The 21699-nt window shown below is 46.6% G+C and overlaps 1 long non-coding RNA gene across 2 annotated transcripts; it reads right to left on the reverse strand.

The window, feature by feature from the left end:
* Nucleotides 1–7490: 7490 nt before the first annotated feature.
* Nucleotides 7491–19913, reverse strand: LOC127026338 (uncharacterized). 2 transcript variants are annotated; one of them, XR_007767737.1, is made up of 3 exons: nucleotides 19746–19913; nucleotides 16404–16460; nucleotides 7491–7603 (listed from the first exon to the last, which is right to left on the reverse strand). It is a non-coding gene; the product is annotated as an uncharacterized LOC127026338 (long non-coding RNA). The 2 variants fall into 2 exon arrangements; XR_007767738.1 differs by lacking the exon at nucleotides 7491–7603 and adding an exon at nucleotides 8532–9710.
* Nucleotides 19914–21699: the final 1786 nt, after the last annotated feature.

Here is a 21699-nt window from a genome sequence, read left to right on the forward strand (position 1 = left end):
GTTGCAACGAAACACCATGTCTTTGAACATTAGCTTTGCTGGGCAGTAATAACCATCTCCATTTATTTTATTTAATCCTTTAAGTGCACAAATGTAAAATGGTTCTGTAAGTACCTAGAGGATAAATGAGGTTAAAACATTCACGGGCAGTGGAATCAAGTCAGGCTCACGCTGGTGTTTTGTACATTCAGCCCTCTATCATTTTTGCCAGAACCATTACTAAGCAATCAGCTTTAAACATTTCAGACCTTGGTGGCAGGGCTTCTGCGTAAAATGTCCGTCTGCTTTTACTGAAATCCAACTCTTCATTATAAAAGAGCTGCACAGAAAAGATAAAATGTAATAAATACACCTCACTGTAGTATAATTGCACTGGAATTAGGAAAAACGGCAGGGTTTTTGGAAAGAGACTTATTTTCTCAGAGCTCTGGAAAAACAGATCTGCGCTGAACTGCAAACCTCCCTGGGTCCCAGGGTTAAGTCAGCACAGCTTCAAATCAGATGTCCGTACGGAGCAAGAGATGCAACAGAGACGTACACAGATACTCACGGGGAGCTAAAGCCGAAGGAGCGCGGGCAGTGCCGGAGCAGTGCCGGGGAGCGGGCAGCCCCGGAGGCAGGAGGAGAGGAAACCCCCGGGTGCGAGTTCCTCCTCTTCCCCAGCTGCAGCAGTTGTTAGCGTGGACCTCGGCTGCTGCGGAGGGGGGGCCGAGGCCTCCGCAAGTTTCTAAACACACACAGATACTTTAATTCATTGCAGTCGCCATCTTAATGTAAATTTACAATATGAAAACTAGGAATAATTTAACACCTAGGAAAGGAGAAGATGAAACAAAAGCCTGAAAACCTTGGCAGTCTCTTTGAAAGCAAAGGAAATGTCACAACTCTCTTTAACTGCATCTTTATTTTTGCAGGCAAATTACAAGTCCAGGTTCAGAAGTGTTTTTGTTCTGCCATTCTGCTGTGACAGTGTATGCTGGCAGCCTCTAATTCATTCAGGAAAATCCACAATAGAAGCGGAGAAGAGAAAATGACAACAGTTTTGTGCAGCTCCTGTTTCCTCCCTGCCAGGCAGCAGCAAACGCTGACTTCCAGCGTAAAGGGGTTTTAGGACTCCTTAAGCCCTTCTTGCCGCTCCTCGGGCTCTTGGCCGTGCCTCTGGAGGTTTTCACCCAGATGATGCAAACCTGAATCACCACAAACTCCCTGGTTCACCTCTCAGCTTTTTGTCCTAACAGGCTGCTGTGCCGGATCAGTCCAGATATAAAGGGCAAATAAGATGCACAATAATTAACATAGAAGACTTGTGCTGCTCCTGTAGCCGAGATTAATACTGTACATTTTCGGAGCCCTCAGGGATATAGATTCTGGAAGTCTGATATATGGTTATTATTCTTTTAAAGGAAAATAGATTTACCTAATTTACAATCAGTTCTGAATGTGGGAGGAGGAATTGAATTTTTTTTTTCTTTCGGTAAATATACTGCAACTTTTCTATAATCCCTATTAATCTGATCTCCAAGGGAAAATTTTGCTGATCCATCATCTTGTGGCAACCTTAATTCCCTCAGTGCCTCCGGGCAGGAGAAATGGATTTCCTCATACTATTCTTATGCCTCTACAACCTCCAAGTGAAAACTCTCTGGGGAATTCAGCCCTTGTCCATGGGAAGGAAAATGTGTCTGTGGAGGCTGGAGCAAAGGTGCTGTGGGGAATCACTGCCGTGCCTTCATAAAGCATTCCCGTGGGAAAGCTGAAGCCCTGCAGGTTCCTTCCCTCCCCGACTGCTTGTGCAGACAGAGACACTATTCAACACTCTTCTATTCAAAAGCAACAGGGAAAGAACATCTGTTGAAAAATAAATGCAGGAGTAATTATATATGATTGAGGATTTTAAACTGCTATTTTTAGCTTCACATTAAAAAGATTTGATGAATCAAATGTTTGTGCTCAGCATTTTGATCTAAAAGAGGAGCAGAGTGTTGACTGCGTGACCTGCAGAGATGGAGCACAAAGCCCAGAGGTGCAATGGTGCTCGCTGTAGCCTGCCGTGAAGCTGTGCATCCGTCAGCATTTGGGCAGATTGAATGGAACCAGCAATTCATTTGAATAAGAAAGTCTCTATTTTTTCCTCCAGTACGAGCGGGTGCAGGTGAACATCAAGGCTCTTTTCATTATCGAGTTTACTTCAGCTCATTCTGCTGGGAAAGATCCAAGCAGCGTGTTGTGGTGACACATCTGAAGACGAGCATAAAAGGGCCCGCGTGCATCACCCGAAAGGCAGACAGATCCCACAGAAGGATTCCTGGGTTCTGCCGGGCTCTGATCCTGCATCACTGCAATGATGGCATTGGCAGAGAATCACAAGAAAATCTTGACAGAATTGTTTTTCATCTGCTGCATTAAAAAGTAAATGGACTCCGTGGAGATATTTTAAAGGGGCAATAAGCAGAGGGAAGGTGCAGCTGCAGTGAGTGCTCGCAGGCACGGCCTGCACCCAAGCCGCAGGGCAAGAGCCAGCCTGGATCCTCCCTCCAGGGAGTCAAGTATTGCAAGGGCAAAGCTGGAGACACAAAGGGGAGATGGACACGGTTCCGGTGGCTGCCAAGAGAGCCATCAACGCCCAATGCAACCACACTTGCTTGAGCGATGGGATTGCTTTTATTGCCAGCCTCCGGAGCCGGGCGGGATGCTGCTCTGTGCCTGCGGGTGCCAGGCGGGTGCTGTGCCCGGGGGTGCCCGAGGGCTCCCAAGCTGCGCCTGGGCTGTAACCAGGACTGCAGAAACGGTTGGGAGAGCAGCTCTCGGGGGGCTGTGTGCAGCCGCCGGCACACACCCAGGAAGGCTTGGGGGGAGCGGTACGGGTCCCCCACATTGCCCAGTGCTGGGAAAGGCAAATCGTCGCTACCCGAGCCGCTCATCCCACTGCATCGTCCCTCTAAACCTGAGAGCTGCTTCATAACTGAGGGAAGAGTGAGTAATGTGCCATCAGAAGAAAAGCTGTTTTTCACACTTATTGCCCTTGAATTGGCAGTGAGACATCATGTTTTATATTAACTTCATAATAATTACAGTTATTACTGAATCCATGTATACCAAAGAGGTTACAGCTCCCTAGGAAAGCTCATAATATTATTAATGGATGTGCCAGTCCATTGGCGTTATCATGTAACAAGCTAATTCAAACATTTTGATATTACACAGCATACCTCTGAAAACTCATGGATTTGCCCGTGGTTGCTGGGAGCAATGGGAGTTACGCACATCTGGCACACACGGAATTGTCCTTTGAAACAACTGCTTTACAAAGCACTAGTAGCACAACCCAAGAACAGTAATAAGTGCTGCCTTTATGTAAAGTAGTGAAATTAAAACTAAAGATTTTTAATACAGAGGAATGGTGTGAGAAATTAAGGAATTGTTGCTAGCTGTGGAGAACCAATGGAAAAGAAGATCTTGTCTTTAAGAGAAAGTAAGGAACTCACCCAGCCTGTTCCCATACTTTCCACATGATTAATTGCAGAGATTTAATTTCCGTGGGCATGCGTTTGCATCGGCAGACAAACTTTTCCATCGGATGAGAAGAGGTGACCCACCTACAGAGCAGCTGTTATTGTTGCCTAAACACCTGGAGAGTGGCTAAAAAGTCAGGAAAGGTCAGCTTCGCACCAGAAGGCTGCGGGAGGAAAGGAGGCTGCTGGCAGCAGCCAGGGAAATTCTGATACCAGGAAAAAATGTGCACGATGAGGACGGTCAAAGATTGGGGCAGCTCCACCTCATCCCATCTCCCCACGCTCGGCATGGCCGAGGGCACTTCCACGGCCCCCCGCAGCCGGGGCACTGCCGGGCCCCTGCACGGACAACGAGCAGGTTGTGGAAGCAGGAATTCAGTCTCACGTGTGCGGTGTCAAAGTGACATAAATTCAGACTGGGCCTATAACCTCACATTGATTTTTACTGTAAATCTAATACTTGGAGCCTGCCATCAAATGAATTGTTGCACATAAAACCCAACCATACACGATAGGAGTAAAATTAGACAGCAGGTCCATTCCACGACTGTTGCAATTTCCTCCGTAATGTCAGACTATAGTAACACATACATATTTCAAAAAAATTAAATTGCTATTAAACTTTCTGACCATCTTTGTAAATTAACCTCTCTTTCATCTCAGCAAGAGCTAGCTTTTGATTTAGCAGGAAATAATTTTTTGAGCAGTTTCCAGACTTCCTCCATTAGGCATTTGGGCTGTGGTCAATAAGCCTGAGTTAATTACCTGCTTAAAACAGATCATGCTTCTGTGTGAACTGGTGGCTCATCTGTACTGCAAATACTGTTTTTCTCCCCTTCTACTTAAACGTGAGGCTAACCCCCCCAGCCAGCCCCCGTGGGAGCTCTAGCCACAATTTGCACTTCATTTTTCCAGTGCAGAACTGGGGACCGGGAGCCCTTGGCCATCAGGTCTCAGGAGAGCAGCTGAGCACATCCCAGCAGTCGGATTTGTCGTAACCCGGAGCTCCTTCCCATCTCGCAGGCTGGGAGGGCGAGCGGAGCTGTGCTGCAGCCGGCGCAGGCTGTGGTCAGCACTATAAATAACCATGCAGCTTCAGCAAGTGGTTTTCCCACAAAGAAACAGAGCATTTCTTGTGAAAACGAAGGCAAGAGGTCCTGCTCCTACCTTTCTTGGTGTGCTCTGCATGACCCCCCAAACTGATGCCGAACAGGTCGCTGTCACATACAGCTTTGGTGGGATGTTTCTCTGGCCATCAGCAGGCACAAGGTCTCTAAGTCACCCCTCGGAAGATCAATGCCGCCTTCTGCCTTTCCCCAGAGGAGGCTCTTTCCTCAAAACGTATTCTATAGCCAGAAGTACAAATGCAAATATTAGGAACCAGGCCACTGCAATCTGCTGTGACCGGGTCAGCTAAGCCTTGTCTAATAAAAAAGACCTACTGAGCTGGAAGCGGCTGGCGATGGATCGGGCTGTTTGTGAGCACCTGAACACAGGGACACATCGCTTCCCAGGGCTGTGAGCGCTGCGAAGCTCAGGCACGTCGAAATACATCGCTGCAACACCGGGTAACTGATGTGACCTAAAGCAAAAGATCCACCAACCGCAACGCCTGAAGTCAGACACCGACGACATTTTACGGCATCGTTACTTGCACAGGTGAAGCAAAGGTACGCTCAGGGGTAAGACACGCAGCTCCCACGGGCCTCCATAGCAAACATCAGGCGTTCAGCAGTACTGAACAAACTGATGGGCTTGTTTTGGAACCCCTGATCCGCATCCTGAAATCTCACCTCTCCGATAAGCTGCATAGGAAGATCTGATTACTGGTGTGCTAACTTCGTGACATAATTTGCTCTAGATTTACACCTGAATCTTTGCTTTTATGTTCCTGCGTTCATGGCTTCCACAAATCAGCAGCCCATGTGCTCGGCCTGTGCAATCAAGGGGAAAAAGCAACACCAGAGATGGACTCTTTTCTTTTTAACATGTGGTCTTTCACGTGAAAGCCTTGGCCCACGACCAGACACGGCTGTGCCCAAACCAGGTGAACCCTCATTTATCCAATATCAACAAAGCCCTAATTGAGAGATCAGTTGGGAACCTGCCTCTTCACGTGCAATTTGGAGAGCTGACAAAGCCACCTGTAGGGGCTGGAAAATAAGTTCTGCCTCATTACAAAAGAAATTGCATCTAAATGAAAAAAAACATATAACAAGAGCTCTAAAACGTCTGCAAAATGCTGCCAACCAGACAGGTAATCCAATGATGTATAGCACACACCATGTCTTTGACAAGGGTCACCCTTAATTATTCAGCAATTGAAGGAGCTAAACTCATTTCCCCAAAGGCTTAAATGTTTTTTATTATGATATGTAAATTCCAGGGCAGAGAATTAGCTGGCCAGAACCTAAGAATTGCATCTCTTTGATAGATTAAAACCTAAATAATCGTATGTATAGCAAAGCAGAGGCATATTAACCAGGCTTTTTGCTAATATTTTGAAAAGATTTCCAAGTCAGGATACCCTTCAAACATTCCCCTCCCCTTCTGTTTGGCTGTAGCTGTTATTAAAATTTTAATGGCCTAAACTGCAAAAGATTTATTAAATCTGCGGAAGGCTGGGTTAGCACATCTGCCAGGCTCTGCAGAGGGAGCTCACGACAGCGGTCCTCACCGCAGCAGGCGCCAGTCGGACGAGCAGAGCCTTCGTGTTCCATCGCTGCAATAGAAGCTACGGGCTCCTCACCCAGAGGAACGAGAAATAGATGGCTTGGTGTGGGGAGAGACACGTCTTGAAGTTGTGCGGTGCACTTCATCCAGAAATTTTATCTTCTGCTGCTGAAAAATACGCACTTTTGTAATTACTTCCACAAGTAAATTTAATCTCATCATCTCTTCTTTATGTGTGATTCAAATTTTTTTTTTTTTTTTAAAGCATCTACCCCAGTTGTGTGCACACGGGAGCAAGTCCAGCGGCCGAGGACGCCAGCCCGATGTGGATTTACCCAGTTCATTTGGTGGAGTCCCTTGGTTTGCACGAGTGGGATGGGCTGAGCAGGAGGAGAAAGGCTGTTCCCTCTTGCTGCAGTCTTTCATAAATCTGAGGGAATACAGCCAGCCCTGTGCCAAAATGAGATCAGGATAATAAAAGACATCCTGGAAATAGACAATAATGGTAAAATGATGTTTTGACATGGAGACCATAGATGGTTGATGGGAAAAAATGAACAAAGATGATAGAGGAGGTGCTAGAAAAATAGTCTCCAACAGCTGATTAGACTCCTGTTCAGCAGATCCCAGACAAATGTGATAGATTTCATAGAATAAATCCCTAGCTGTCTTGGTTTATCTCCACGCTTCTCTGCTTTCTTTCCTCTAGGATCACATAATCTCTTCTTTTTTTTTTTTCCTTTTTGAGGGCTGTGTTTCCATTGTGTCCTGCCAGTGCAAACACCTTGTTCCGTGGCATGCCAAAGCCGGCAGATGAAGTTACGAAGTTTCAAGGTCACCTGGACACGGAGCTGCTGCCGGAGCAGAGGGCTGGCAGCTTGGATCAGACCACCCCTGCGGTCCGTCCCGGCGCTGGCCGCACCGCGGGGATGCTTGCAGGAGACATTGTCAGTGCTCTCAAGGGATGATGGCGAAAGCAGAAGCCCCCATTGCTGCGAGCACAGGGTCACCCCGCGGGTTCTTTGTGACAAAGCGCTGCATGCCCGCGGCAGTGAGGTGCCCAGCCATCCTCCTTGCCTGCTCCCCTCTCCCAAGCCCCTCTCCTCCGCGTGGGTGTTGTGTTTGCCCTCTCCCCTTCACAGCAGCTGCACCCTCACCCACCAAGCAGGACCCCAGCACAGGACGCTGCTGTGGTGCCCACACGTGCAGCCCCACCGACATCTCCACCGCTCCCCCAGTGCCCGCGCCCGGGGCTCTCCTGGGGAGCCGAGGCCAGGACCCGGTGCCTGAAGAGGTTTTCCTTCCCCTTGGCAATTTGCGATCATCTGCTGGCGAGACGGTGGCCTTGGCATCCACGCCTGCCCACTGCAGAACAGCGCCTCAATGCAGGATTAATGAACTGAGGGGAACTTTGTCAGCTATTAAAAATAAAAGGTACAAGACAGTACTGTTGCAGGCAGCAGTACCACCAGCTGCATCAAGATCTATGTTATTTAATAACGTACATTAAATTATTACAGACTTTTTTAAACCTGACTCTGCTCTCCCATACACCAATGTAAGGCTATTGCCAATTCAGGGTAATCCTCCAACCCGTTTCTTTATTCTGTTTGCATATTTATGTAGTCTCAACGCACTCAGCAAAGTACCAGTTTGTGCAACAGCACCCCAGTGCCCTGAGATTCACTTCATGTCTCACAGCACTTCGGAAAAGCTTAGAAAACCCAAGTGAAAACCAAGCCCAGAGACAGAAAGGTTACACCGAGGTCAACGCTTACTGAAGCGAGGTGCTGGAGCGTCAGCCAGGCTTGTGCCTGAAATCAAGCGGTACAAACACCGTGCTCCAGCTCAGCAGACCTGGGGTAATTGATTTTTCATGGGCTAAACCAAGAGAGTGGGGAAAGTATTTTGAATCAACCTGAGAAATATTATGTTTTCTTTCCAAACTGAACGTCCCCCCAAATTTGTTTCCAAGTTTTGTATTTTGTTGATTTTTAATCTAAGCAAAACACTGGTTCATTTTTCAGGGTTATAGTATTATTTTTAAAGTAAATCTTACTAGTATTTAAAAAAATGTTATTTCAGACCTTAAAAATGTAGATGTTGCATTTAATAAACATCAATAATAAATGTTTTGACTTTCTGAAAAATGTTTTGGGGTTTTTTACATGCTGAAACACTTTGACAAATGCAACATGAATTCACAAGTACTTTCAGCTGATTCAAACCTGCATTTTTTTTTTTTTTTCAACAAATAAAACATTCAGCTGAAATGTTTTTCCCAACTCTAATGTTTGTCCTGTGCCTAAGGGTGAATTTCACTGTGTGAATAACAATGCGGTGCAGACAAGATCAATAAAACTCATATTTCATTTTATTCACTGTCATGTTCCAAGCGAACCTGGCGCACAGCTGGGGCATTACCGCACAACACTCACAATGTATCTTTAATTCCATTGCAATGAGGAGCAAATTGCCTTTTAAATCCTGGTTATACCCCAGATTTGATGGTGAGCCCAGAGAACGATTGGAGTGTATAGAGGCGAGTGTGAATGCAGGCTCGGTCCCTGTGGGAGCCGAGGTTTGAACACTGGAAGCTGTGTCACCCCTTGGCTCGGGTGCAGCTCCTTCTGCTCGCACGGCATCGACTCCAGCAGCTCCCCTTCCCCTCATAACTGAGCCAAGTCCAGAATAACAGAGCTGTGTTCTGGCCGTTATTTATCCGCAGAGAGAGCCCGAGCGGCTCCCCCGGGGACACGACACCTGCCCGCAGACAGCCCGGCAGGGACAGCCCGCTCCTGCCGTCACTTGAGGCAGGCTGGGGCTGGCGGAGGGGCGAGGGCACTGCAGACCCCCATGGCTTTCATGGCTTCGGCTTTCTTCTTAATATAGAATCATTATTTAAACAAATAAACCAGCCAGTGCGTTTAGACCCAACAACCTTCCAGGCGCAAGCCGCAGCACGAAAGGCCGTTCCAGGGAGGGTCCCATAAATCCGCATGTCTGTGCAGCACGCGCTGTGCTGGCTCCGAAGCCCACACCACCGACCGCTCCGAGCTGCCACGGGTACTGCGGCTCAGCACCGCTGCCCAGACAGCATCAGGCCTAACGAAGGACGATCGCTTGCAATGCGCTGCGATTCATTGTTTTTTTAGAGCTGCAAAGCCACGGACCAAGGAAGCACTTTTGTCTTTCCGAACCACGCTCCCACCATTTGTTTTTATCTTCTAAATCCAGACCAACAAGGCTGGTGAACGGCGAGGACCAGTTTCTGTGGTTACTCAGCGAGATGAACATTTCCAATTGCTCTAGTAATGCTCTGCATCACCTGACAAAACCAGTTTGGGGAGAGATGGAGACCAGAAGAGTCCAGGCAGGGACAGAGGAGCACTCAGCGGTGCGCACGCCGGGCTGGGCAGCCAGCACAGGAGGGCTTCCCAAGGCTGCTTCGTCCTTTCCCGTGTCTGTGACGATCTGCCTCCAGCAAAGCCATGCTCTGAGCTTCAGTACTGTGGTTTCTTTCTCCTGCATGACCATTTGAGAGCTCTGTTACTTATTCTTATCAAATGATGGGTATTTTCAGTCCCTCTCATCTCTACGTGCTGTGGGAGACAGGGCGACAAGCAAGACGGTCAGGGAGAACTACCTGAAGAGACACCCCACCACCAGCGCGTCCTGGCTGCTAGCCCATGGGACTCTCCTTCCTCCTCTGTGGGAGGATTTTGTATTTAAATTGGTTTTGCTTTAAAAAAGGCCAGTTCCAGGAATGCACTTCTGCTCAGCATCCTCTCAGATGCTGCACGGATCAATACCGCGCTGCCCAGCTGCTGTAGCACACCATTATTATTGCATTATAACATGTTGTAGTGAGCTGATCCATTAGACTTTCTGCGTTTCAGGACTCTGTGAAGACCAGTGTTGTATCAAACTGAAATGAATTTAAGTCAAACCACAGAAGCCAATAATGGAGAAGGATCCTCGAGATGTCAGTTTGCATGTGCCTGTGCGGTGAAGGATTTTTCTCCGTGCCACGTTTTGTGAGATGCAGCCATTCTGCTCTCGTTCCCAGGGCCGCAGCTCGCCAGGACATAAGCTCAGGCTTTTGCAGCTGCGTGCCTATGGCAGCATCAGCTAGAAATGGGTTGAAAGCAGAAGAGGGGACCACCAGCCTGCGCTGAGCTCTGTGCCACCGGCTAGCAAGGGGGGAGCACCATGTCCCTTTCACTTCATTCCTCTGCTGCCTTTGCCGCTCCCTGCCGTCCTACCCAAAACAATCACAGGGATTTCTTTTTTTCTATGAACTACAAAGGGATTTCACAAATGGGTGAATTTGCATTTCTCATTTGGAAAACACTTCAGATAAAACAGATGCGAAGGGGGGAGTTGCCCAGAGGTTACAATAACACCACAATAATAAGGTCAGAAAGTAATTTATGACCCTACTTCGCGGGGAGCTGCCGGCTGTTCGGTGACTTGTGCCCTTGCTGCTGGGAGCAGCCCATCAAGGGACACGCTCCCGGCCACTCTGTGTCTGTGCAAGGGAAACAGGTTGCCAGAGACCAAAGTGTTTACCTGCCAGTCACTACCTCATAAGGACAAGAAGGGTACGGCTACCACCAGCACTTAGTTCGACACCTTTCTTTGGTAATTAGAAAACAAACCAACCAACACAAAACCCGCAGAACAGTGCTCACGTTATTTTCCTTTGCTCTCTCCATGCTGGAAAGTCTGACTAACTGGCATTTGCAGAGTGCTATAGTGGTACTTGCATCTCCCGATTTCATTTACTGTCTTCAAACTGCTTCCCTTCCCCTTATCACAGCTGTAAACATGTATCACAGAGTCAACAGTTACATTGCAAATGAAGACTGACTACATCTGGGATGAGTTTACCCCGTTTTGCTCTCTCCTCAATTATTCTTCCACTTGTAAGCTGTGATGGCAGCAGATACGTCGGGGTTCAGATGCAGCAGCCGGGCACAGTGTCCAGCAGAGGAAAGAGAAGATGCAAAACACCAATTTTTGCTTCACTACAGAAAGGTTTTTACAATGATGCAATGCTGTTAGAGAATGCTAAGGAACTGTTAATATGTTGGCCACATTACAAAAATGTTTGGGCGATTAACTTGTGAAAGGAGAGATCAATCCACTGGAGTGAAATAAGTGTGGGTTCATTTTGCTACATGCTCTGTTCTGCATTTGATGACTAATTATCAGCATCTAATAAGAGAATGTTATCTTTAAATCATGTAAAGGTTAAATGCATTGCTTTTATGTGATGCTGAAGACTGCCCACATGAGAAGGCTAAATATTTTTTATTGCTATGTTTATCTGTTTTTATCTGTGTTGAGTAGAAAATACTCTGCTTTAAAAATACATTGTGGCTTCTTTGATTTCCTAAATAGATTTATAATTATCTCAAAATTGAACACACTCAGCTTCTGTACAAGTAATTACCACGCGCTGTCCTTCGCAGGAAGTGCAGCCTTTGGCGTATTTTCACTGTTCTCTTTGGATGCAGGAAATGAGGGGGAATGAGATAAATCAGCACCGGTTTCTGTGTAGCTGCAGGGGTGAGGGCACGCACGTGGCCCCGCGCTGCCGATACCGTGCCCCTCCACCGGGCCGGGTACGTTTTCCTCTGACCTGACTCTGTCTTAGGAGAACAAATGGGACTGCACTGGACAGAGCTGGAGCAAAGACCATGGAGACAGACAAACTGCAAATCTTCAGGGTGTACCCGCATTGGCTTTCCTTTCCAGTATAATCTGAAAGCATTACAAGGTCCTCATCACGCAGCATTTCTTTCCCTAAGGTGTTGCTATGCCAAGAACCATTAACCAAACCACTTACACTGTGACACACATCTGCTGCAAAATACCTTTTTTATACATATAATAATGTCCTCACAGAGGCATAAGTTACCTCCTAAAAAACCTTCTCCATGAAGACATTTATTATTGATATACACAAAGAGAAGAGAAGTGGAGGAAGAAAGAATAGAAACTTATTGGCCATCATCTTAAAATTCTGAGCATTTAAGTCTTTTTAAAATTTCAGCTTGGGCACAGCCCGGTTTAGGCCAGGGTCACTTCTCCCTGCCCGTCACATCGCACTGAGCACCGGTGCTCTTCCACCCCATCGGCAGCTGCCGCCGCCAAGGGCTGGGTGAGCTGCGAGCACCTTTCCTCATGAAGAAGAAACTTTAACCTCTACTAAGAATGACTAAATTAATGAAAAGCAAGAACAGCTCTCTCCATCGTTTCCCCATGCTGACCCTCACACCCGGCCGCTGGCTGAGGTGGGAGATGGCTCGTTTAGAGCCATGTCTGAACTGCACTCCACAGTGGTCATCCCTAAGTTTCCAAAAATTCATCCTTATTACAGCTGTAATTTATGTAAGCCTCCTCTGCAGTCCATGGGGACAGACAGGCACCTCCGGAGCATAACTCAAAGAATAAAACCGAAGACTCAGGCTCCCGCTGTGAGTCACCATCGCAAAGAGCCTCTCGCCACCAGCTAGACAGAGCCAAGAGCAAATGGGATCTGACAGAGATACTGGAGTTAGATGCTAAAGCTGGCAGGATAAATCTGAGCCAATATCTACAGCATGAGCATATCCTAAACCCCTTTCAAGGTCCAGACCCTGAACCACCACACAAGCCTGGGGGTCAGTCGGGATACCGGACTTCTCGGTTCGCCCCAGCAAGAGGGCAGAAAAAGTGAAGAGCTGGGAGAAAAGCAAAAATTGTTCCCAGGTAATTCTGGCCCTGATCGGGAAGGGAAGAGCTGAGCTTCCTGGAGGATATCCTGCTCTCACAGGAGCACGTCAGTGTCACAGCCCAGGTTAATCTGGTCTCTCAGGGCTTTTCTGAACTACTCCCATTTTTTTTTTTTTTTTTTTCTTCAGTCTAAGGTTTAATCCTCCAGTGCAAATGGCATCCAGCCAACTGCTTGCACTTCAGGTTTAGGAATAATTTGTGTAATTTTTGTAACTCCGTAGAGTGACTGTTGTTAGCCTGTCCTCAAAAGAAATTAAGAGAAATAACTGCAAGGTAGAGCAAAATAACATCAGCATGCTTTAATTCTGCAAAATCTAGGGAATTAAAGCTTCTTTTTCTAAATGGCACTCAGTGCCCTTAACTTAAACATGCAGGCTGAAAGTGTATCTGTCCAGCATGCTGTTAAAGAAAAGGTCTTCTGAAAGTGAAGGAATAAGTAAAGAATCATGTCTACAAGAAACGACTTTAGCTTCAGGTGTGTTGCAGAGCCCCAGTGTTTTACTGGCACCCTTCAGCAAGCGACATGGCTAGCACGACGACTCAGCCAGCAGAGATGTCAACAGCCAGTCTGTGGCTTGTTAGAGTTTACACTTGTTCACTGGCGGTTAAGTAGACCAGACATGGATGCTAAGAAAGCGGGAGGGAAATGGTTTGAGCCAATAGTGTCTCGTCAGGAAATTAATTTGACTCTGGTCTTTGTGCCCTGAACTGCGGAGATAATCCGTTACGGGAGGACTGGCACTGCTGAAAATGAAATGGGTAACATGGAGGAGTCAGCAGCTCCTCCAGCACAGACCCAGTTTAGTGTTAATTTAAGGCTCACACTGGACATCTAACAAGTGCCTGTTATCACAGAAAATTTAAAAAGGAACAACATTTTCTGACATAAATGTCTCTGCTAACGACAAAGACCAGAAGTAGCTTGTGGCCAAAGAATAAATGTTTTTCGAAAGCTTAGCAACAGCTCATGCACTGAATGTCATCATCTGCCTCAGAAGGCTAGCACTGTATTGTCAGGATTATGTGAAATTATCCTGAGTCCTGTTTGTAATTTTTTTTTAGCTGTGCATCTTTATCTTTCTGTCTGAAGGTCAACTGAGAATTATCCATCCCTACTTTTGTTCATGAATAGAGGCTATGATTAAAAGCCAGGAAGTGCTAACTATATTTATTATTAATAATACTTCTTGTTGTTGTTATTATTATTATTATAGCACTTCTGAAAATTCCTGGAATTTAACTTGGTGCAGAGAAAACAGTGCATTTGCAGCACTGAGCAGTGCTGGCTATTAGCAATATTGACCGGTCCATGGGCCAAATTCTCTTCTCTTTGATATTCCTCTGCAATAGCTGCTAATGCTATTATCTGGATTTCCAGGCGAGTAAGTTAGAGCAGAAGGTGGTCCAATGTAGAGAGTTGATCCTGTAACATGAGTCATCCCTGTAAAATGCTATTTTTATAAAACCATTTTGTATGTGCACCAAACATCTTACTAGCACAGAGCACCGAGAACCAGTCTCGTCCTGAGCGCCACCAACATTATCTCCACCGCAGCCCTTTGCAGAGGTAGGACTGACAGGGCATGGCACAGCTCTGCTCCCAGACCATGCGTGGACTCAAGCAAACATAATTCAGTTCACATTTTCAAGCTTTTTCTTACATTTATGACAGCAAGAAACAAGCTCTAAACAAAAGCTGGGAACCTAACCTCACTGTGCTCTCAGTTCCAGTTTCTGATTTTCAAAATCTTGGGGGAATATCGTGCTCGGTGCCGCTACACATCTCTACCACGGGTACCTTACTGGGGGGCACGGATCACCTCTGCACCGTGCTGAGCCATCGGTGGGTGAAAAGCACTATATTTCTGTTGTTATTGCTGCTGTTCTGGTTGACAATGGTAACACAAGTGATTAGCAGCAGCAATGTTCTTTCTTGGTTTATATTATTTACCCGCTCTCCAAGTTGCACACAAGTGGCTTTCCAGATTTACTGTGACGTTATACGTGTGTATACTTGCAAAGAGATACGTTATAAGAGGATGACCCCAGACCTGGCCCAGTCCCTTGAGCAGTCTTTATCAGGGGCTCAGATAAGTGATATATACATTGGTTTTCATTGTTCTGACATCTTTCCAGCCTCAATTAAAACCTGAAGCGCTGTTTGTTTCGTTATTTCATTTTTGTTTAGAATTGTAAACATTTGTTTTTCTAACAGCAGAGCTTGTTTCCTCAGACCTGGTTCTCCTGCAGGGTCCCTCAGGCTGGAGCCACAAAAAGCACCTCAATGGCATGCAAGGCACCGGACTCATTTGCTCTGTGAACCAGCAGGATTTTTAAGTGAACATCTATTCATATGTCTATCTGTACTGGATTAATTAGTAAATAATCATAACCACTCTCTTCTCCTCACTGCTGTCCTTACGTGAAGGACGGGTTGTAGCTGCTTCCAAACGGCTGCCTGAAGAGCCCTACAGCAGAAAAGCCGTACATCCAGCAGCAGCTCTGAATGCCACGTGACATCTTTTGTTACCGGCTGGGTCTAAAATCCGCGTTTTAATAGGGGTTGGGATCCTACAGAGTCAGCCCCCTGGCTACAGACCAGCAAAGCACTTAGAGTGTGTTTACCTTTATGCACATTAGCAGACCCTTGACTTGCTGGGCCTTTAGGATCTTCATTTTAAACATGCTTAAATATTTCTGAGCGGGCGCCACAATGCTCCGAGGAGTCAGCACCTTGCAGGGCTGAGTGCTCAGGGTTAGGTGTGGATCTACACGTCAGCCCTCCACAGCTCTGCCTGGCCCCCGGGCGCACCCCTGCGCACCCGTGAATCCCGTCTGCACAGCCGGGATTAACCCGCACGCCATGGCCATCGATCGAGTCACCCCCAGCCATTCCCATGAGATCAGCTTCCCAGTAGGGACTCCTGAAAATAAGCAATCATGGGAGTTCAGCTAGCAGATTTACCAGTTCCTTTGCCTGCATGTTTGAGCGCTTTAGACGATTTATCTGCTCAGAAAAGGATTATTTTTGAGCCTCCCTTTGCCAAAAAATGTAAGCCTTATCAAATGGAAATCAGAATCCATTCTTCGGATCAGCAGCCTGGATCAAAGCTGAGGTGGAAAGGAGGTCACATAAAAGGCAGACACTTTCATGAATATTTGCCTTGCTTTTCCTTAAGCTTTACATCTGAAGGTCTGATCTTGAACACTCCGAATGCCTTCACACAGCGCCGCACGCTTCCAGCTCCTCACACAGTCAGTAACACAGCCAGGGGAATAAGGTACAGTTTCATTTGTCTTCTATAATATATTAGATTGCAAAATACTGCAAAGTTCTGTTTCCTTTCTGTCTGCTGGTGTTTATAATAGCAATAAAGGAATAGTCAGATCCAAATTCCTAGTTATCTGTGTCACTTCTAACCCAGAATAGCTTACCCCTGTTCCTCAGCTAACTTCTTCATGCAGAGGAAGGTAGTGTCTCAGGCGGTAGATCTGTGCAACAAACAAACAAAATGTGGAAAAGGTTCTTCAACGTTTTGAATACTGAGAAAAAGAGGAATTTTATATGAGTCCATTTCTGCCATCAGCAGAAATAAAGAGCTGCTTCCCTCTCAACTGGCTGTTCTGAGACACTGGGCAATGTCTGCAAACTCAGAGTTATCCAAATAAGAAGTGGCATAAAATTGTGAGGTTTTATCAATACCAAAGCCATCATTTGGATTGAACTCTATTTGAATGCTATTACACAGATTTATTGCTTGCCATTTCAACATTTCCTATGTTCCTATTTAAGCTGGCTTGTATTATGCCCTGCTACATCATTCTAGATTGTGCTACTTTTTGCACGTTATTCCTTGCACAGAGAAATACTACACAGTGTTAGAAAATGCATTATCTAAGCATTCAGCTCCAACGATGAATGTTATCTTATCTAATTTAAAAAAGGAGCTAGTGTAACTCATTCCTGGGTGAATAATATGAATTTTCATTCTAGAAGGCTTCCAGGTCAGGAACATGTGCACAGTGATTTTGAAAAATCAAATTCTTTTTTTTTTTTATTTGCCAGCTTGTCACCTAACACAAAATCAGAATTACTAGTCAGTTTGACCCTGAATTTTGCTATGAGCAAAACCAGTCATATTTAAAAAAAGATGTGCCAATGTGTCTTGATTGACCTCACCCCTGCCTGTAACAGAAGTAAAATTGTGTTCAACACCAATAAAGTTTGCATATTTGGTGATATTACACATTCTCCTAGTAGAGCTAAAAAGCCCAACAGTTGTTATCTTTTTACGCTGCGAAGCAAGTGGGATCATGTTTCCAACATCTGCACAATCTTCAGACAGTTTATCACTGACAAGTCAAGTGAGCGAAGCCCGCTCGGCGGTTAGTGCGGGGGAAAGCACCGCTCCGCTCCGGCTTTGTTTTCCAGCTGGCGACGACCGCCAACACCCAACTCGGGGGCCGTTCTTGTAGGCTACGAATTCTATTGCCAGATGGGACGTTGGTAACAAACCAGAAAACCAAAATAAAGGCAAGGTCTGCTTTCGGCTTTCTTTCAGAAGCTGAGGGGCTGACAAACAAGCAGACATCAGCACTGTCCTGGCAAAGTGCCTGAATATTCCAAAAACCCCTTTAATGAGCTGATCTTCCAGCCTGTTAAGAAGCAAGATCTCCCTCATGTGCGCATAATCTAAGAGCAAGAGAACCTCCTGCTCAGAGAGATGTTTGCATAATATGCCTTTTGAGCTTCTTGAGAAGCTTAGATGAGAGATTTTCCATTCATGAAGAACTTCATTTAACACTGGACTATCCAAAAACACTGAATTTACTTTCAAGCTATCAGCTACTGCTTCTGCTGTGAGCAAGTTTAAGTCAATGCATTAACAAAAGCCCTCTTTCTATATCAAAGGTCTGTACTGAGGATTAAGATCTGAATTCCAGGTTAGCCCTTAATGACACACACACGCACACAGAAAACCTTCCCTTTAGCTAGAAGAGTACATCCTGCTATAGCAAGACAGAAAATTATCTTACTGGATTCAATAATTTAAAAAAAAATCAGATTAAGCTTGAATTCTAGTCATAGAATTTGTCTGCAGGTAAAGTTATTTTTAATCTGTTCCAAGACAAAAGAGTAAATCTGTTTCTGCCTATTAGCATTCTCATATACAGAGAGGGGGTTGGTATGATAAATTGGTTTGGGGCTAGAATCCATCTCTGCTTTTTTCTTCCTCAGCAATGAGCTGGGAACCATCCCCTCCTGACTGTTAGGAAATGGTGTGAAAAAACCTGTCCCTGTCTGGAGGCCCAGGCTCACCACACTCACAGCTAAGACAGCCTTCGCTACAGCAAACCGGCCATGTAGATCTGCCCGCACAAGCCAGCCCAGTACCTGCTGTTGAGGGGCTCCTCCTCCAGACCCTTCGTATCTTTCTAGCAGCACAGACCAGAGCCACAATCCAACGCGTGACAGAGAAATAACCGTCCTCACCTCATTTGCACACATTAAGCCTTCAGCATTTCACTGTTGGGCTCAGTCCTTGTCTACTCCAGGCAAACAGAGACCGAGGTGGCTCAAAACCCACAGCAGCTCTGTTCTCACCTGCTGCAATGGTGCACCTTACCCAGCTCTCACCGGGACAAGCCTTACCGCAGTACTGGAAGTCAGACATTATTTCCAGTAAGGGCCTCTAACATTGCATTTCTCTACAAGCAGATCAGTAGCACAGCCCCAGGTTTGTCCTGGAGCTCTGCCCCAGCTTGAGAGGAAAGCGGGAGCGTACAGAGGCAAAGTGGGGCCAGTTCCGAAGGGGACAAGGCTTGCTGCAGAAAGCCTTCATCTCCTCTTCAGTGATCTTTCTGCTATTTTTATCTTCAATCTGATAATTAAGCAGCAGGAAGAAAAGAGCCTACAAGAAGTAGGGCCTTTCATTTTTATTTTCAGCTCAGCTCGCCGGGACACCAGCAGCCCTTCTCCAAAACCATACTCGTGCCACCCTCCGGCTGCGTGCACAGGCAGGGTTCATCCGCCCCTGCCCGCACGCCTTGAAGCCGCCCAAACAAGTTGCACGAGGAGAAGCTGTCAGCAGACAGGACCTCCCAGTGCGCCAAGGGGAGCAAAGCAATCCCACAGCAGGAGCCCGGCATGGCTTTGCCAGCAGAGAGGAGGCTTTCACCCACCCTCTCCAGAGCCCCGAGAGCTGTGGGGGTGAGCAAGCACCTCCTTCCCCCCACCCTCATCAAGGGGTTAGCTGTGGCTGCTATCCCAGCTCTGCCACCTATTTCCAAGTGTGCTTCATCAAACCCCAAATGGAAAACAAACACAGGCTTCCTTCCAGGAAAGGGAATTCACTGAGGAGACAGGGTTTGCATCTAGAAAAACAGCAATTGCCTCTCAAAGCAAGAAAATACAAAAAGTGGACCCAGGAAAAAGCAGCAGCAAAGCCCTTAGTACAGGCTCTTTCCGGGAGCCCCTGGTTCTTCCCTCTCTCCTGTGTCCTTGCGCAGACGCCCCATCAGCGATGGGCATCCCACCACAGCCCGGGCTGCTCCCGCTGCCTTTCGGGAGACAAAACTCCTGCTGGCCAGCCACTTGGGAGGGCATGGGAGCCATGGGGTGCCTGGGGTCCCTTCCACCTGACAGCCTCTATACTTCCTTTAAACCCACAAATATTTTAATGTTTACTGTCTCTAATTCAAAAGATACCCAAAGTTCTCCAAGCACTGCAGCAGAAGTATGGAAATTTTTGCATAGATTTGAAATTTGGGACTAACCTCGCAGGCGCAGGTCCATGACCACCAGCCACGGGCATGACGGGCGAGCGCGGTGCCATGCACGGAGCAGCGACAGACGGCGGGTCCTTACAGCACGAGCCAGAAGCGAGCCGCAGCTCTGTAAATCTAATATGCCACACGGGCACCATAATCCAATTAACTCTTTGTCCTGCCTGTGGGAAAGCTCCTTCCCTGGATGCAGGAACACCTGGAGAAGCAGCCTCCGAGCTTGCAGGGCAAAGCTGGCAGCCTCGGCCTTTTATCATCTCCCTTCCCAGCCCAGGCCACACTGATTGATGCCATAACATAACGATCTCACATGGTGAATAGCTTATAGCAGGCAGGTGAGCTTAAAAAGAAAAAAAGGGAAAAGAAAAAAAGCAAGGCTCCTGGCTCTTACTGGCCATCCCTGCCACGCTCTGATGTACATCTGTGTAAAGCACTAACATGTGGGAGCCGCTGCTTTCTACTCCAGTTTGCCTAAACCCCAGTAATCAAAGTGCAGGCCTCAGGTGGAGGCGACCCCATCGCTTTTGATGCAACTACATACCCTATATACCGGTCAGCTGGACAAGGACAATCTCTCTTCCAGATTTCTCCTCCCTGCCCCCATATCTAATAATAATAAAAAGGAATAGTACAGGATTCATTCCCCAGACAATAGCTAGGCAGGCTGTATATTGCTTTATGGCTGTTGACTTGATTTAAAATGCACTCCTAAAAATGAAAGAACAACTCCTTAAATTTGCAGTAAATGTATAGTTCCACAGATCTGATTTACTGGTTATGAGCCACCGAAAAACTGCAATTGCAATTTATTGTATTGTTGACTCTAGCAGCGACACCTTCGGTATCACTCTAACGCTGGTAACCATTCCAAACCTGATAATTTAACATTAATCATTTATTTCAGATTGGTTTGGGGTTTGGGTTATTTTTGCTTTTCTTTAATTGGTCTCTCAACTTCCAGGAGATAATGATCATTGCTTTGATGGTGACTGGTTAACCCAATGTGTGTGAGATCAAAGGAGTGCAGCTGGCTTGTGCTTTGCTCAGTTCAGAGCTTTTTAGCCTTGGTTGACTCATAATTGCAAGAATTCCCAACTGGCGGAGGCAGATCATTGCAAAAGAAACTTGTTGCAGAGCAGTCGGATAAAGAACGATGGGTAAAGTCCTGCCTGGACTGTAAGACACTAAAGCATTAGCAGTACAGAGTGCAGCAAAGCAGCAAAGAATTCATATGCTTTTACAGAGCTTCTAGATTTAAGCCAATTGTCCTAATTTCCCTCTCACTGGCATTGCTCTGTTCTACCTCCTTTGTCTTCAGTGAATCTACCACTCATTTACGCAGTGGAAGCAAGAGGCACATCAGGCCTGTTGTACTGATGGTACTGCAGTACTAGTGAAAAAACACTTCAGATTCAGGATGGCGAAACTGGACTTCTCTGGCACCGTTCTCTTCAAGGCATAAATAAAGGCAAATCACAGGCAGTATTGTCTCACAAGCAGACACGGAATACGCAGACACACTAATTCACTTCTCTGCTAATTGATCTCGCAGCATTGCCTTCCTGCAGCTACCGCATCTCTCTACCTCCTCCTGAACAGCCCTGCCTCCTCCGCTCACTCCAGCTTCGCTTTCCCCTTTGCCCTTCCCTACCTGCCTCGTGCAACACGCCCGGTCTCTGTAATCAGGAACGTTAACACGAGACTCTCATTACTTAAATGTTTGGGTGTTGATAACGTGGAATATGGCCAATTAAGCACAATCCCTGATGAGCTGTTGCAGTGAGCAGCATTGCAAACCAGCGTTGTTATTTTACTCACCATGTGAAATGAGACTGGAAGAGCGAGCCATGGTATGCGCTGGGGAGAGACAGAGGACAGTGGACAATAAATCAAAGCCCTGATTCAGTATCACTACTGTCCTTCAAGGCTCTGTTCCCTCTACTAT

The sequence above is a fragment of the Gymnogyps californianus genome, chromosome 27 (genome assembly GCF_018139145.2).
Source record: "Gymnogyps californianus isolate 813 chromosome 27, ASM1813914v2, whole genome shotgun sequence".
In the NCBI taxonomy this organism is placed as follows: Eukaryota; Metazoa; Chordata; class Aves; order Accipitriformes; family Cathartidae; genus Gymnogyps; species Gymnogyps californianus.